The sequence below is a fragment of the Stomoxys calcitrans genome, chromosome 5 (assembly GCF_963082655.1).
Source record: "Stomoxys calcitrans chromosome 5, idStoCalc2.1, whole genome shotgun sequence".
NCBI classification, from domain to species: Eukaryota; Metazoa; Arthropoda; class Insecta; order Diptera; family Muscidae; genus Stomoxys; species Stomoxys calcitrans.
Window position 1 is genome coordinate 141,584,100 of NC_081556.1, and position 17,707 is coordinate 141,601,806.

The 17,707-nt window shown below is 38.1% G+C and overlaps 1 protein-coding gene across 1 annotated transcript in view; it reads left to right on the forward strand.

Moving 5' to 3' along the window:
* LOC106086997 (tyrosine-protein kinase receptor torso) overlaps positions 1 to 17,707 on the forward strand; it is a 147,592-nt gene that overhangs the window by 60,513 nt on the left and 69,372 nt on the right. The gene's annotated exons all lie outside the window — the stretch shown is intronic.

Here is a 17,707-nt window from a genome sequence, read left to right on the forward strand (position 1 = left end):
AGAATGAGATCTCGGTCTTCATTCGTTGGCTTCAAGGTGGAGTCAGGGACTGGGACTCCTAGACACTCAACATCGGTATGGAGTTGAGTCTGCTGGTCGAATGTATGGTACTTCATGCAGAGGTCTGTGCTATAACTATAGCCGAAAAGAAATTCCTGAAAGGGATTTGCCATCTTCCAAACTCAAGATTTATTTGAAAAGTATGACGTCCACCCTAGCGCAGAGATTAGTATGTCTGGCAAGAACATCGGAAAAAATTTTCAGCGGTGCTTATCCTCTGCTAATGCTGGTGACATTTGTGAGGTACTTTGCCATGTAAAAACTTCTCCCCAAAGAGGTGTCGCACTGCGGTATGCCGTACGCACAAGTCTATAATAAGGAGGCCCCTTATCAATGAGCTTTATTATGAATCGGGCAGCACTCATTGAGAAGTTTGTCCGTGTTTCTTAGTCGCATGTTCGTGGCAAATTTGCGTTTGTATGCGGCTTTCAGGGTCTTGAGGACAGTGTGGTCGCAATGCGTGGCGGAGTGTTTGGATTCACTGAATAAACCTCAGACTAATGACATGGCATGACATGACATGGCGCTAGTATATATTCCCGAACACGTTAATATCCTGGAAAATGAAAAGAAGGACGAATATGCCAGGAGGTGCCCCTCAGCGGGAGCTAACCTGTCGTCGGACTTACACACCTGCCATTTGTGGATCTCCTGATCATAGTAGAAGGATTGGCTAGTGAGGAGGCGACGTTCAGGTGGGAGCCGAATTCACGGATGCCGGACTGCCAACATACTCTGACCTACCTTCGACCAGAAAAGGAAGAAGGAACTGCTGATCTTTTCGAAGAGGTCACTGAGAACTGTTGCAAATGGAAATTTTCCCATGAACATTGAATTAAGGAGCGTCGGGAATAATTCTCTCATATCAATGAGTTGTCCGATACAAAATAACCCATTAACGACAAATGGGTAGAAAAATACCCAAAAATAGAGCTGTCTTAGAAAAATTCTAGTTGCGAGTTATCCTAATGAATGGGGTATCCTAATGAATGGGGTATCCTAATGAATGGGGTATCCTAATGAATGGGGTATCCTAATGAATGGGGTATCCTAATGAATGGGGTATCCTAATGAATGGGGTATCCTAATGAAATTTGGATTGGCGTAAAGTGGACGATTGAAACTAGAGGGTGATTTTTAAGAGCTAAAGGAATTAAAAAAAAGCACATAAAAACGCAGAAAAATTCATGAAATCTTTATTTGAATTGATAGTACAGCCCATATAATTGAATGTTTGAAGATTATTTCATGCAAATGTTGACCCTGACTGCGCCTCAAATGGTCCATCCGCTTAGTCCAATTTTGGCATACTCTTTCCAATGTTACGGCCAGTATCTCACGAATAAATGGTTTAATGTTGTCTTTTAATGCGTCAGTTGAAGCGGGCTTGTCTATACAGACATGAGTTTTAACATAGCCCCTCAAAAAAATAGTCTAAAGGCGTTAAATCGCCGGTCCCGAACGTGAAATAAAATGTTCACCGAACTCGTCTCTCATTCATTTCATTGTTACGCGTGCTGTGTGGTATGTGACACCGTCTTGTTGAAACCACATATCATGCATGTCAAGCTCTTGCATTTTGGGCAAAAAAAAAAAAGTTGGATATCATCCCACGATAGCGCTCACCATTCACAGTTGCGTTACGATTCGCATCATCTTTGAAGAAGTACGGTCCAATGATGCCACCAGCCTATAAACCGCACCAAACTGTGGCTTTTTCTGGATGCATTGGTAGCTCTTGCAATGCTTCTGGCTAATCTTCACTGCAAAATCGACAAATCTGCCTATTTACCTACCCATTGAGCTAAAAATGAGCTTCGTTGCGCGCGCGGAGAACTTTCTTAACAGAGCACGCATTGTGATAATAAAAATCAATAATTTGCAAGCGTTGTTCGGTTGGAAGATGATTCATGGTTAAATTATAGACCAAACTGAAGATTTTTGAAACAAAACACGAAACGTGCGTGAGCTATTTAAACCAGTGTTGCTAAAAAATAATAGCTAAGAAATCACCTTTTATAATCAAAATCGGTTCGGCTTGAATTCATGGGCCGATACAGGGCTCATATTTTGGGTTGCCCAAAAAGTAATTGCAGATTTTTTAAAAGAAAGTGAATGCATTTTTAATAAAACTTAGAATGAACTTTAATCAAATATACTTTTTTTACACTTTTTTTCTAAAGCAAGCTAAAAGTAACAGCTGATAACTGACAGAAGAAAGAATGCAATTACAGAGTCACAAGCCGTTGAAAAAATTTTTCAACGCCGACTATATGAAAAATCTGCAATTACTTTTTGGGCAACCAATATATCCCGATTTGACTGAAATTTTGCATGAAATGTTTTGTTTTGTTTTGACTTTTGACAACTATACCAAGTATAGTATAAATCGGTTCATAACCTGATATAAATAGCTTCCATATAAACCGATCTCCCATTATAATTCTTAAGCCTTTAGAGGGCGCAATTGTTATCCGAGTTAGCTGAAATATGGCTCCAATAGCATGGCAATTTTTATCGATTATGCTTTGTTTGCCCATAAAAAGATACCAGACAAAGAACTTAACAAATGTGATGTGGAGGGTATATAAAATTCGGTACGGCCGAACTTAATATGGTTTTACTTGTTTCCCTTTTTTTAAAAAAGTCTGATAAAAGGACTACGTCAATATAAATGCCCTAAATAATGTATAAAGAGATTTCATCGAAATCTGACAAACGAGCAATTATAGTCCAATATGGCAAAAAAATGGAACAATGACATCTGGTATCACTTTTTATACCCACCACCATACAATGGGTGGTTGATCGTCTCGACGTTCTGAGTCGATCTAACCATGCCCGTCCGTCCTTCTGTCTGTCGAAATCACGATAGCGGTCGAACGCGTAAAGCTAGCCGCTTGCATTTTTGCTCAGATACTAACTATTGTATTGCAGGCCACAGTAGCGCAGAGGTTAGCATGTCCGCCTATGACGCTGAACACCTGGGTTCGAATCCTGGCGAAACCATCAGAAAATAATTTTCAGTGGTGGTTTTCCCCTCCTAATGCTGGCAACACTTGTGACGTACTATGCCATGTAAAACTTCTTTCCAAAGAGGTATCGCACTGAGGCACGCCGTTCGGACTCGGCTATAAAAAGGAGACCCCATATCATTGAACTTAAACTTGAATCGGGCTGCACTAATTGATATGTGAGAAGTTTGACCCTGTTCCATAGTGGAATGTTCATGAGCAAATTTGCACATTACTTACTATTGATGTAGATGGTTGGGGTTTACTAAAGGGTCATATCGTTCAGATTAAGATATAGCTTCAATATAAACCGATCTCGGGATTTGACTTTTTGAACCCGTGGAAGTCGTAATTTTTGTCCGATTTGGCTGAAATTTTTTATGTAGTTTCCTGTTATGACTTCCAACAATTGTGTCAAGTACGGTCCAAATCGTTCAAGAACCTGCAATAGCTCCCATATAAACCGATCTCCCGATTTGACTTCTTGAGCCCCTGGAAGCCGCAATATATATCCGATTTGGCTGAAACTGAGCATGTAGTGTTTTGTAATGACTTTTAACAACCATGCCAAGTATGGTTCAAATCGGTCTATAACCTGCTATAGCTCCCATATACCCCGATCTCCCGAATTGACTTCTTGAGCCCCTGGAAGCCGCAATATTTGTCCGGCTTGGCTGAAACTGAGCATGTAGTGTTTTGTAATGACTTTCAACCACCATGTCAAGTACGACCCAAATCGGGCAATAACCTGATATAGCTCCCATATAAACCGATTTCCTGATTTGAATTCTTTCACCCCTAGAAGCCGCAATTTTTATCCAATTTGGCTGAAATTTTGCATGCGGTGTTCTATTACGACTTTCAACAACTGTGCCAAGTATGGTCCAAATCAGTCCATAACCTGATATAGCTCCCATATAAACCGATCTCCCGATTTAACTTATTGAATCCTTACAAGCCGCAATTTTTGTCCGATTTGGCTGAAATTTTGCATGTAGTGTTCCTATACGACTTCCAACAACTTTATCATGTACTGTCCAAATCGGTCAATAACCTGATATAGCTCCCATATAAACCGATATCCCGATTTGACTTCTTGAGTCCTTACAAGCCGCAATTTTGTCCAATTTGGCTGAAATTTTGCATGCGGTGTTCTATTACGACTTTCAACAACTGTGCCAAGTATGATCCAAATCAGTCTATAACCTAATATATATCCCATATAAACCGATCTCCCGATTTGACTTCTTGAGTCCTTACAAGCCGCAATTTTTGTCCAATATGGCTGAAATTTTGCATGCGGTGTTCTATTACGATTTTCAACAACTATGCCAAGTATGGTCCAAATCAGCCTATAACTTGATATAGCTCCCATGTAAAACGGTGTCTCGATCATTGTTGTTCGGTTCCTAAAAAGCTTAAATTTTTCTGGTTTGACAGAAGTTTGGTACATAGAATAAAATTATGCCCTTCAACTAAATTAGTTTTGTATACATTTCTCCAGTCCATGGTGGTGGGTTCCGAAGATTCGGCCCGGCCTAACTTAGCACGCTTTTACTTGTTATATCCATGCCTTTAATAAGGCTTATCTAAAATTGTTTAATTTTAAAATTAAACATTTGCATGTCATCAGCATTCCCATTGACTAGGCATCTTTTCGTAAATATGTATGTTCTCCATTAAATTTATAGTCCCCTAAATAGTTTTCACAGCACCATAGTTAATTAATCAAAATTAGTTAATTGATATCACCTCCTCATTAGCGTCTCGTATTACATTCAAAGTATTTACTTTAATTTGTTCTAATTACGCTTCAAATAATGTTGATGTAACATTCAGTCCGACACAATGAGTGAGTGCTAAAGGCCACCTCAAGCTTCACCTAGTTAATGTCCAATCGTTTTGTTCCCTGTCTGCCTGCCGAAACTCAGTTATCATCATCAACAGTCAAATACATTGTCTATATTCGCTCGCAATTGTATGCTCCCCCCAGCCCCCAAGGTAAACAAATATAAGAGATGCCAATGCTGTTTGGACTTGGATTAAAATAATTAACCCATTAACGACGTAAGGGGTAGAAAAATACAGAGCTGGTTTAGATAAGTAATACCGAATTTCATGGAAAATATCTCCGAGTGTATGCAAAAATACTTCCTTAGAGTAGGTTAGTTGGGATTGTAAATGGGCCATATCGGTTCATGTTTTGATGTATATATTAACCGATCTTGGGTCTTGACTTCTTGAGGCTCTAGAGGGTGCAACTCTTATCCGATTTGGCTGAATTTTGTATGAGGTGTTCTATTTTGACTTTCAACAACTATGGCAAGTATAGTCTAAATCAGTTCTTAATCTTATATAGCTTCCGTATAAACCGATCACTAGATATGGGCGATGGGTAAATACCCAAAAGGTATTTACCCGGTAAATTGGGTAAATACTTGGGTATTTACCCATTTATAACCAACATCTGGGTATTTATAGTTTTGCAGATATCTTGGGCATAAAAACATTTTCCAAAAAAAAAAAATTAATGATTTCGCATTGTTTGTAAACCTGACCTTCTGATCTCATAAAATCGGAATTTAGTTTTACATTGCCGCTATATAGGCCGATCTTCAGACTTAAAGTCTTGAGGCAATATATTGGTATTTTTTCATCCGATTTCGATGAAATTTGGCACTGTGAGGTCTGGTAGACCCCTACTCATTTCTGTGAAGTGTGATCCAGATCGGACTATATTTGGATATAGCTGTCCTATAGACCGACCGCCCGATCTCCCGATATAGGGTATTAAGGCCATAGAAGATCCATTTATAACCCAAATTCAATGAAATTTGGCACAGTGAGTTCTGGTAGACCACTACCCATTCCTGTCGAATGTGCTTCATATCGGACCATATTTGAATATAGCAGCCATATAGGCCTATCTCCAGAGAAAGGTTATTGAGCCTATAAAAGGAGCATTTTTCATCCGAATTTAATAAAATTTAATAAAATTGGCACAGTACATTCTGGAAGACCCCTCCACCTATTTGTTGAATATGGTCCAGATCGGACCATTTTTGGATATAGCTGCCATACAGACCAATTTTCCGATATAGAGTATTGAGCTCATAAGAGGAGCATTTCTCCTCCGATTTTGATGAAATTTGTAACAGTGAGTTTTGATAGACCTCTACAACTTTTTGTTGAATATCATCTAGATGGGACCATATTTGAATATGGCTGCCATACAGGCCGATCTCCCGAATTAGGCTATTGAGTCCATAAAAGAAACATTTTTCATCCGATTTCGATGAAATTTGGCACGGTGTGTTTCGATAGACCTCCACACATTTTTGTTCAGATCGAAACATATTTGCATATAGCTGCCATATAGGCCGATCTCCAGATAAAGGGTATTGAGCCAATAAAAGTCATATTTTTCATTTTGATGAAATTTGAAGCAGTGCGTTTTGGCACCCCTCTACACCTTTCTGTTGAATATCCTCCAGATCAGACCATATTTGGATATAGCTGCCATATAGACCGAACTCCCGATATGGATATATATACAGCGGACAGGTTTATATACCAAGAATAGGAAGTCATCAAACATTTTTTGGAAAATGTTTTTATGCCCAAGATATCTGCAAAATTATAAATACCCTAGTGGGTAAATACCCAAGCACTGGGTATTTACCCGCTAGAAACCCATCTCTACCGATCACCCGATTTGACTTCTTAAGCACCTATAGGGCGCAATTCTTGTCCGATTTGGCTGAAATTTTTTTCAATGACTACTATGGTCTGGGATGTTGCCCATTATGGCCCAAGAGCATAGCAATTATTATTTATTATTCATTTTATGCCTTTATGGTGGTATACTAATGTAGTCATTCCGTTTGTAACATCTCGAAATATTTGTCTAAGACCCCATAAAGTATATATTTTCTTGATCTTCTCGGCGTTCTGAGTCGATCTAGCCATGTCGGTCCGTGCGTCCGTCGAAATCACGATAGCGGTCAAACGCGTAAAGCTAGCCACTTAAAAATTTTCACAGATACTTAATATTGATGTAGGTCATTGGGGATTGCAAATGGGCCATATCAGTTCAGATTTAGATATAGCTCCCATATAAACCGATCTCCCGATTTGTCCACTTGTGCCCTTACAAGCCGCAATTTTTGTCCGATTTGACTGAAAATGACCATGCAGTGTTTAGTTATGCCTTTCAACAACTGTGCCAAGTACGGTCCAAATCAGTCTATAATCTGATATGGCTCCCATATAAACCAGTCAGCTTTAATTTTTGCTGGTTTGAGACAGAAGTTTGGTATGTAGAGTAAAATGTTGCCCTTCAACTAAATTTATTTTAAATAAATTTTTAGCAGAATCCATGGTGGTGGGTTCCCAAGATTCGCCCCTGCCTAATTTTGCATGCTTTCACTGTCTGTTTCCTGTAATGAGATCTCGAGCAAAGAACTTGATGAATGCGATCCACGATGGATCGGTGCGGCCTGGCCGAACTTAGCATGCTTTTACTTTTTTTATGCTACACCACCACTGTTGTACAGGGTATTTCAACTTTGTGCATTTGTTTGCAACGCTATGGAGGAGAAGAGCTAAACCCATTGACAGGTATACCGCTCGGCATAGAATTACTACCTGATTCGATTAAGCTATGTCCGTCTGTCTGTCCATGTATTATTGTGATCGCGATGTAGGTCGCATTTGTTGTCCGATTGTAATGAAAGTTTACGCAAGTCTCTTTTTTGGTCCAATGACGAACAAAATTGATTTTGGAAAAAATCGGAGCAGATTTAGATTTAGCTCCCTGTCATCGTAGCGCAGAGGTTAGCATGTCCGCCTTTGACGTTGAACGCCTGGGTTCGAATCCTGGCGAGACCATCACAAAAAATTTTCAGCGGTAGTTTTCCCTTCCTAATGCTGGCAATATTTGTGGGGTACTATGCTATGTAAAACTTCTCTCCAAAGAGGTGTCGCACTGCATTGCATGTTTTATTTGACTTCCCAATAAGTGTGCAAAATTTCACAAAAATCGGTTCAGATTCAGATGTAGCTTCCATGTATATATATATTGAGTTGCCCAAAAAGTAATTGCGGATTTTTCATATAGTCGGCGTTAACAAATTTTTTCACATCTTGTGACTCTGTAATTGCATTCTTTCTTCTGTCAGTTATCAGCTGTCACTTTTAGCTTGCTTTAGTAAAAAATTGTAAAAAAGTATATTTTATTAAAGTTCATTCTAAGTTTTATTAAAAATGCATTTACTTTCTTTTAAAAAATCCGCAATTTCTTTTTGGGCAACCCAATAGTTCATCCGATATAGACTTTGAAAATCGAGTCGCTACAATTTTGATCCGATCTTGACAAAATTTAGCACAGGATGTTTTATTTGACGCTCCAATACGTGTCCAAAATTTCATCATCAAAATCTCAATTTCAAGTCGGACCAGATTAAGCTCCCATATATATCTTTCATCCTATATGGCCTATTAAGGTTGTAGTAGCCACAATTTTGGTCCGATCTTTACAAAATTCAAAATTAACAAGTAAAAAAGCGTTAGGTTAGGCCGGGCCGGGCCGGGATACCCACCACCTGGTATACATGTAAACCAGCTTTAGTCATATTCCGGTGAAAAATGCATGATTTATGCCCCCATAGCAGCTATATCGAAATATGGTCCGATTTGGATCAAATTCGACACGGACATTGAGTGGTCTTATAAGTACAAGTCATTGTTAAATTTTGTAGAAAAAAATATTGGTCTTTTTGGTGGCCCTAGCCAAATATGGACCCATCTGAACCATACTCGACACGGATGTCGAAAAGTCTAACAAAAGTCAATGTGTCAAATTTCAGCAAAATCGAATTATAAATGTGCCTTTTATGGGGCCAAGACCTTAAATCAAGAGATCGGTCTATATGGCAGCTATACCCAAATCTTAACTGATCTGGGCCAAATTGAAGAAGGATGTCGAAGTGCCTAACTTTTCCAAATTTTCGTCGACATAAATGCGTCTCTTATGGGCCGAAAACCTTAATTCGAGAAATCGGTCTATATGGCAGCTATATCCAAATCTGAACCGATCTAGGCCATATTGCAGAAATATGTCGAGGGGCCTAACTTTACTCATTGTCCCAAATTTCGTCGACATCGGGCAATAAATGCGCCTTTTATGGGCCGATAACCTTAAATCGAGAAATCGGTCTATATGACAGCTATATCCAAATTTGAACCGATCTGGGCCATATTGCAGAAATATGTCGAGGAGCCTAACTTTACTCATTATCCCAAATTTCGGAGACATCGGACAATAAATGCGCTTTTTATAGGCCGAAGACCTTAAATCGAGAGATCGGTCTATATGCCAGTTATATTCAAATTTGAACCGATCTGGGCCAGATTGCAGAAATATGTCGAGGGGCCTAACTTTACTCATTGTGCCAAATTTTGGCGAAATCGGACAATAAATGCGCCTTTTATGGGCCGATAACCTTAAATCGAGAGATCGGTCTATATGGCAGCTATCTTCAAATCTGAACCGATCTAGGTCATATTGCAGAAATATGTTGAGGGGCCTAACTTTACTCATTGTCCCAAATTTCGTCGACATCGGACAATAAATGCGCCTTTTATGGGCCGATAACCTTAAATCGAGAGATCGGTCTATATGGCAGCTATATTCAAATCTGAACCGATCGGGGCCAAATTGAAGAAATTTATCGACTGGCCTAACACAACTAACTGTCCCAAATTTCAGCAAAGTCGCATAATAAATGTGGCTTTTATGGGCCTAAGACCCTAAATCGGCGGATCGGTCTATATGGGGGCTATATCAAGATATAGTCCGATATAGCCCATCTTCGAACTTATGATGCTCATGAACAAGAAAAGAATCTGTATAAAGTTTCGGCCCAATATCTCTATTTGTAAAGACTGTAGCGTGATTTCAACAGACGGACGGACATGGCAAGATCGTCTTAGATTTTTACTCTGATCAAGAATATATATAGTTTATAGGGTCGAAAATGGATATTTCGATGTGTTGCAAACGGAATGACAAAATGAATATACCCCCTTCCTTTGGTGGTGGGTATAGAAACTGCTACATTTCAACATGAAACCCTCTATACCCACATGGGCTTTAAGAAATACATACTTTGTAGGGCCTCAGATCAGTATGTCGATGAGCTAAAAATGACATGATAAAGTTGATATACCTCCATGCTTATGGTTAAGGTTATAATAATCTTCCCGGATTTGCCTTATGCATTCAATTCTTATTATTGTTCTTAATCAGTCTCGAGTTTCGCCCTTGTCTGTCTGTTCTGTTCTGTTTGTTTTACTTTTAAATCGATGGCACGTTTATTGAGAATTATTATCATTAGGAATCAATTTTAAATAATTCCTACAAATCGCAATTGGGTTTTTTTTATAAACTAATAGACTATTGTTTGTATGGCTATATTTGATTTAATATTACACAGAGCAGCCTCTAGAAACGCGGTATACGATACGATATTAGAACTAATATTCATGCCAATTTCTTCACCAATATCTGAGATTTTTAGTTTCGGGTTGATGGCATTCATTTTGAAGATTGTATTAAGATTTCAATAGACAAACAGACGCATACATATGTAAATATGTATTGGGTTGCCCAAAAAGTAAATGCGGATTTTTTAAAAGAAAGTAAATGCATTTTTAATAAAACTTAGAATGAACTTTAATCAAATATACTTTTTTTACACTTTTTTTCTAAAGCAAGCTAAAAGTAACAGCTGATAACTGACAGAAGAAAGAATGCAATTACAGAGTCACAAGCTGTGAAAAAATTTTTCAACGCCGACTATATGAAAAATCCGCAATTACTTTTTGGGCAACCCAATATATTCTGAAATGAATAGTTCTGAAATTTAACTTATATTGATTTGAATGCTGTAGGCGCAGTTCCTTGCCTCTATTTAGCTCCTCCATAGTCTTTAAATCACTTCTCACCTTCTTTTCATTTCACTTGACCATAAGTCAGTTAGTCTGTACTTTAACCAATTCTATGCATTCATCCATATGTCGGTCTTTACATATGCAATGACTTAATTATTCAATTAACTCTCGTATTGCCAGTTCTCGGCAAGACAGCAATGCAACTTTTTGCTTGCCATATGTTTGTCTGTCGTCGTAGAGTTGTTAACAAACTGCATGAAATTCGATGGGGAAATCAATCAATTTCTGACAATTGAGCTAATGGAGGCATTGTCATAAAGCATCCGGTTTTCGAGTAAAATGTATCTCTACCCATCGCTTCCATAAACGGATATTTGGAATGCTTCCACAGGAGGAGTCAAAAACAATTCCATCGTAGTTGCAATTCGGGGAATGAAACTGTTTCAAAAAGCGGCAAACAAAGAGTGTAAGTGTGGGTAAAAACATTTTGTTAATACAAAATCAGCAAAAAAATATTAAAATTTAAGAAAAAATTTAAAAACATTCCAAGAGGTATAATCTAAATCAAGAACGGATCGATTAATATTTTGATAAAATCCAACATTTCAGAAGTAAAAATTTTTGCAGCGATTTAAATTTCAGGCAAATTGAGTAATAATTGAGCCATTCAGAGTCCATCGGGAGATCGGTTTATGTGGCAGCCATATCAAGTTATAATCCGATTTAGACCATGCTTGGCGAATTTATGGGAAATCATACCAAAACCATATGTGCAAAATTTCAGCCTGGATTAGGTTTAAGTGGCGGTCTGCTATCAGACTCACTTAGACGTTTTCGTCCATTGTGATACCACCACAGGAACAGAAGAAGGAAGATGGCTTCTATTGGGTTGCCCAAAAAGTAATTGCGGATTTTTTAAAAGAAAGTAAATGCATTTTTAATAAAACTTAGAATGAACTTTAATCAAATCAAATCAAATCCGCAATTACTTTTTGGGCAACCCAATAGTTCCTACCGTTAAACCATCCAGATCGCTCTTTAAAAAGCCCAACATCTTGCGAATGTTCACATCCTCTAAATCAGACAGTTTCTCAAAGAAATGAGAATCTAAAATGGAACTCCTTCTCACTTCTAGTGTGGGACACACTCACAGAAGGTGTTCTATTGCCTCTTCTTCCTCGATGTCCCTACAGCTTCTGCAAAAGTCATTGCTGGTAACCTTCAGTCTGTCAGCATGATTTCCGATTAAACAGTGACCTGTCTTGACGGACACAATGACTGAGACGTCTGTTCTAGCCAGTGACAGCAAAGCGGTAGACCTCTTCAAGTCTAAATCAGGCCACATAGCTTGGGAAAGCTCACAGCCCGCTCTTTGTGACCATTTATCATTCGGTGTCCTTCGGGTATGGTACTGAAAAATTAGGTTACCTGTCGCTAGAGGCATATCCACAGATTCCAGTTTCCCTGGAATGTGTAAGGTAGTTCCTAGTCTCGCAAACTCGTCTACTTTAGAATTCCATAGGATATCTCTGTGGTCCGGCACCCAGAACAGGTGAATTTTGAACTGTTCAGCCATCTCGTTGTGTCCAGGGATTTAATGACTGCCTGGCTGTCTGAGAAGATATTTATGACAATCGTCGTTATGACATTATATCTTAGCCATTCCACCACTTCCTTAATTGCAAGGATCTCTGCTTGATACACACTGCGGTGGTCGGGTAACCCTTTCGATACGACCAGTACTAGATCTTTAGAGTACACCCCAAAAACCCACCTGGTCGTTTAGTTTGGAACCATCCGTATAGAAGTCTATGTAACTTCTGTTACCAGGGATATCGTAGTTCCAATCGCTTCTATCAGGAATGGTGGTGGTATAGTAATTTTTATCAAAAAGCGGCTCAGGTAGGGTGTACTTCACACTGCCTAGAACATCGGATATTGCCGCCACATGACCAATGAGAAAGCTCCCTTAACCTCACGGCAGTGGTCGCCGCAATTTTTGTGGCCACAATGTTCAGAGGCATAAGATGTAGCATTAAATTTAGTGCATCAGATGGTGTCGTCCTCAGTGCGGCTGTGAAGCACAAACAAGCGATCCTTTGGATCCGGTCAAGTATTGAGCAGTAGGTGGAAATGTCAGCCTAAAGCGATAAGAATTGCGCCAAATCGGGGATCAGTTTAAATGGCAGCTATTTCAGATTATTGACTGATTTAGACAATACGTCTCAGAGTTGTTGGAAGTCATAACAAAACACTACGAGCCAAATTGGAAAAGAATTGTGCCCTCTAGGGGCTCAAGAAGTCTAGTCGGAAGATCGGTTTATATGGCTGCTACAATAAATCGTGGACCGATTTAGCCCATTTACAATCACAACTGACGGACAGACGAACGGAAATGGCTGGATCGACTTAACCTGAAATGACCATCAAGAAAATGTACACTGTATGGGGTCTTAGACGAATAGACCATAGTATGGTTGCCCAAAAAGTAATTGCGGATTTTTTAAAAGAAAGTAAATGAATTTTTAATAAAACACAGAATGAACTTTAATCAAATATACTTTTTTTACACTTTTTTTCTAAAGAATGCAATTACAGAGTCACAAGCTGTGAAAAAATTTATCAACGCCGACTATATGAAAAATCCGCAATTACTTTTTGGGCAACCCAATAGAAGTCATTGGATAAGAATATCGCTCTATACACAGAAAAAAATAAAAATAATTTCAATCACGAAATTAATTCATTCAATTAATTTTTTAATTGAAACTCCTACAATCAAGAAAATTATAATCCCAATCACAGTTTTTGAAAAAGGCGATTGAAAATAATTTCAATTAAAAAAATTGCATATTCAATTAAAAAAATTGCATATTCAATTAAAAAAATTATTGAAAATTTTTTAAATTTCCTATTAATTTTTTAATTGATCCAATTCAAGAAATGATAGAAATTTTTAAATTTTCAATTACATTTTTAATTGATTCAATTAAAAAAAAAAGATTGAAATTTTCGAAACATCCAATTAATTTTTAAGTGGATCAATTAAAAATGTAATTGAAAATTTAAAAATTTCAATTATTTCTTTAATTAGATCAATTGAAAAATTAATTGGAAATTTAAATAATTTTTTAATTGAATACGTAATATGCAAATGTTGCATTAAATAAGTAAAAGCGTTCTAACTTTGACCGGGCCGTATGTTGGTTACCCACCACCATGGATTCTGGTAGAAATGTACCCTTATTAACTGACTTTGTATTTGAATTATTTTAATCTCAAGAAGTTCTATCGGGATATCGGTAGTTAGGAGGGCCTATATCACCGTGTTGACCGATTCGGATAAAACTTGGCACAGATGTTGTAAGTCATGAGATAGCTTTTTGGGACCGAATTTTAACCAATATCAGGTGAAAATGTAGGCTTTTAAAGGCTCAAGAAGTCAAGAAGTCATCCGAAGATCGGTTTATATGGGGCTATATCTGTTAATAGACCGATTCGGATAGTACTTTGCATGGATTTTGGAAGTCATAACACAAGTCATTGTTCCAAATTTTAGCCAAAGCGGATGCAAATTGATGCTTCTAGGGGTTCAAGAATTAAAATCGTGGGATCGGTTTATATGGGAGCAATATCAGGTTATAGTCCAACTCGGATCATACAGGGCATGGTTGTTGGAATTCATAACTCAAGTCTTTGTTCCAAATGTCAGCCAAATCGGATGAAAATTGAGACTTCAAGGGGCTCAAGAAGTCAAATTCAGGGATCGGTTTATATGGGGGTTGTATCTGTTAATAGGCCAATTCGGATCATACTAGGCATGGATGTTGGAAGACATAACCTAAGTCCTTGTTCCAAATTTCAGCCACATCGGATCAAATTGTTCCAAATTTTAGTTAAATCGGATGAAAATTGAGGCTTCTAAGGGCTCAATAATTCAAATCCGGGCATCGGTTTATATGGGGGCTATATCTGTTTATAGACCCATTCGGATCATACTTTTAGCCAAATCGGATGGAAATTGAGGCTTTTGGGGGCTCAAGAAGTCAAATCGGGGGATCAATTTATATGGGGGCTATATCCAAATCTGAACCGATATGGCCCATTTGCAATCCCCAACGATCTACATCAATAAGAAGTGTCTGTACAAAATTTCAAACGGCTGGCTTTACGCGTTCGACTGCTATCGTGATTTCTACAGACAGGCGGACGGACAGACATGGCTAGATCGACTCAGAATTTCGAGACGATTCCGAATATACATACTTTATGAGACCGCAGATAATTATTTCGAGGTGTTACAAACGGTATGACTAGATTAGTATACCCCATCTTATGGTGGTAGGTATAAAAAGTTCAGATTCAATTTAAAAATTATTGAATCAATTAATTTTTTAATTGAAAATTGCCGAAATTTCAATCATGATCGTAATGGAAAGCAAGTAAAAGCGGGCTAAGTTCGGCCGAACTGAATCTTATATACCCTCCACCATGGATCGCATTTTTCAAGTTCTTTGAATGACTTTTTTCAATAGAAAAACAGCGCACCCCAAAATTTCAGGTAAATTGAGTAATAACTACGCCCTCCGGAGGCTCAAAAAGTCAAACTGGGAGATCGATTTATATGGCAGCTACATCAGGTTATTTACCGTTTAAGACCACACTTGGAACAGTTGTTGGAAATCATACCAGAACAACATATGCAAAATTTCAACCATATTGGATAAGAATTGCGGCCTCTAGAAGTCCAAAAAGTCTAATCGGGAGATCGGTTTATATGGCGCCTATATTTAGTTTATGGACTGATATAGCCTATACTTGGCACAGTTATTGGGAGTCATACTAGAAAACTTGATGCAAAAATTCAGCCAAATCGACTTTTAAAGCTCTAGAAGCAAGACCCAAGATCGGTTTATACAGCAGCTATATTAAAAACTTGGACCGAGTTGGGCCATTTACAATACCAACCGATCTACACTATATTAAGAAGTATTTGTACAAAATTGCAAGCGCCTAGCTTAACTTCTTCGAATGTTAGCGTGCTTTCGGCGGACGGACGGACGAGCGGATATGGCTAGATCGACTTAAACTGTCATGACGATCAAGAATATATACCACCACCATCCTATGGTAGAGGGTATAAAAATCTAGATTCTATCAAAACATGATTGGTTCAATTAATTTTTATTTTCAATTAAACTTTTAATTGAACAGTTTTTCGTGCGATTGGTCATTATAAAACGATTTGGACCATATTTGCCACGTGTACGTACGAGGGCGGCCCCAAAATAGACTACCTTATATAGAAACAACAAATTTGTGGAAAATTTTCTTTTTTCTCTCCTTTTAACTGGATACACTTTTTTCAGCTATTTTCAATAGCTTCGATACCCTGTTTGTAGTAAGATCTGCCCAGCTCCACTAATTAGACATCAACCGCAATTTCCCAGCTTTCTATTCATTATTGACGGTTTTTCTAAGTTTGGATACAAAAAATAACACGAGGAAGCTTACACCCAGAGAAAAGTTGATACCAAACGTGCTCATTTCAGTGCCATACTGTATTGATAGTAAAGCACATCGTATGAGCACTCCAAAACTATGTGGTCTAATCTATACTTGAAGAGGTCTACCGCTTTGCTGTCATTGGCTAGAACAGACGTCTCAGTCATTGTGTCCGTCATGACAGTTCACTGTCTAATCGGAAAACATGCTGACAGACTGAAGGTTGCCAGCAACGACCCTGGCAGAAGCTGTGAGGACATCGAAGAGGATGAGACTATAGAACACCTTCTGTGTGTGTGTCCGGCACTAGCAGTCAGAAGGAATTGCATTTTAGGTTCTCATTTCTTTGAGAACCTGTCTGATATAGCGAATGTGAACATTCGCAAGTTGTTAGGCTTTTTAAAGTGATCTGGATGGTTTAACGGTGGGAACTAAAAGGCATCTTTCTTCTTTTGTTCCTGTGGTATTACAATGGACGAAAACGTCTAAGTGAGTCTGATGGCAGATTGCCACTTAAACCTAACCCAACACCGTATGTTACAAGAACAATACCGGATGGTATAGATGAAACATAAAATGATTAGAACCGTTTGGTACTAGCCTTATTACTGGTATTGGATTTAATACCAATCTCTCATTGGTTTTAGCACCAGACCGTTATTGGTTTTAGTTGCAAACCTTTATTGATAATTCAGCCTCCGAATGGCCAAAAAAAAAAAAAAAAAAAAAACATTGAAAACCATTTTTTTCTGATTATTTGTGTTAATACTCGTAATTACATAAAGTAATGGTACACCGTGACCAACCTCAATTCTTTGTATTCAGCAATTGATTCCATATCCATTGATTCCCAGAAGTGGTTTTCATATGAATATACCAACACAGCATCGTTTTCCACACAAGAGACTATCATGTTTTTTATGTAGAATGTCCTTAAAATTTCTACTATATCCTTTTTCACCGCTTTCGAGTATTTAAGCAGATTTTTAAGCACACAAATTGTATTTAAACCTTTTATTTATGGGTTGCCCAAAAAGTAATTGCGGATTTTTCATAAAGTCGGCGTTGACAAATTTTTTCAACGGCTTGTGACTCTGTAATTGCATTCTTTCTTCTGTCAGTTAGCAGCTGTGACTTTTAGTTTGCTTTAGAAAAAAAGTGTAAAAAAAGTATAT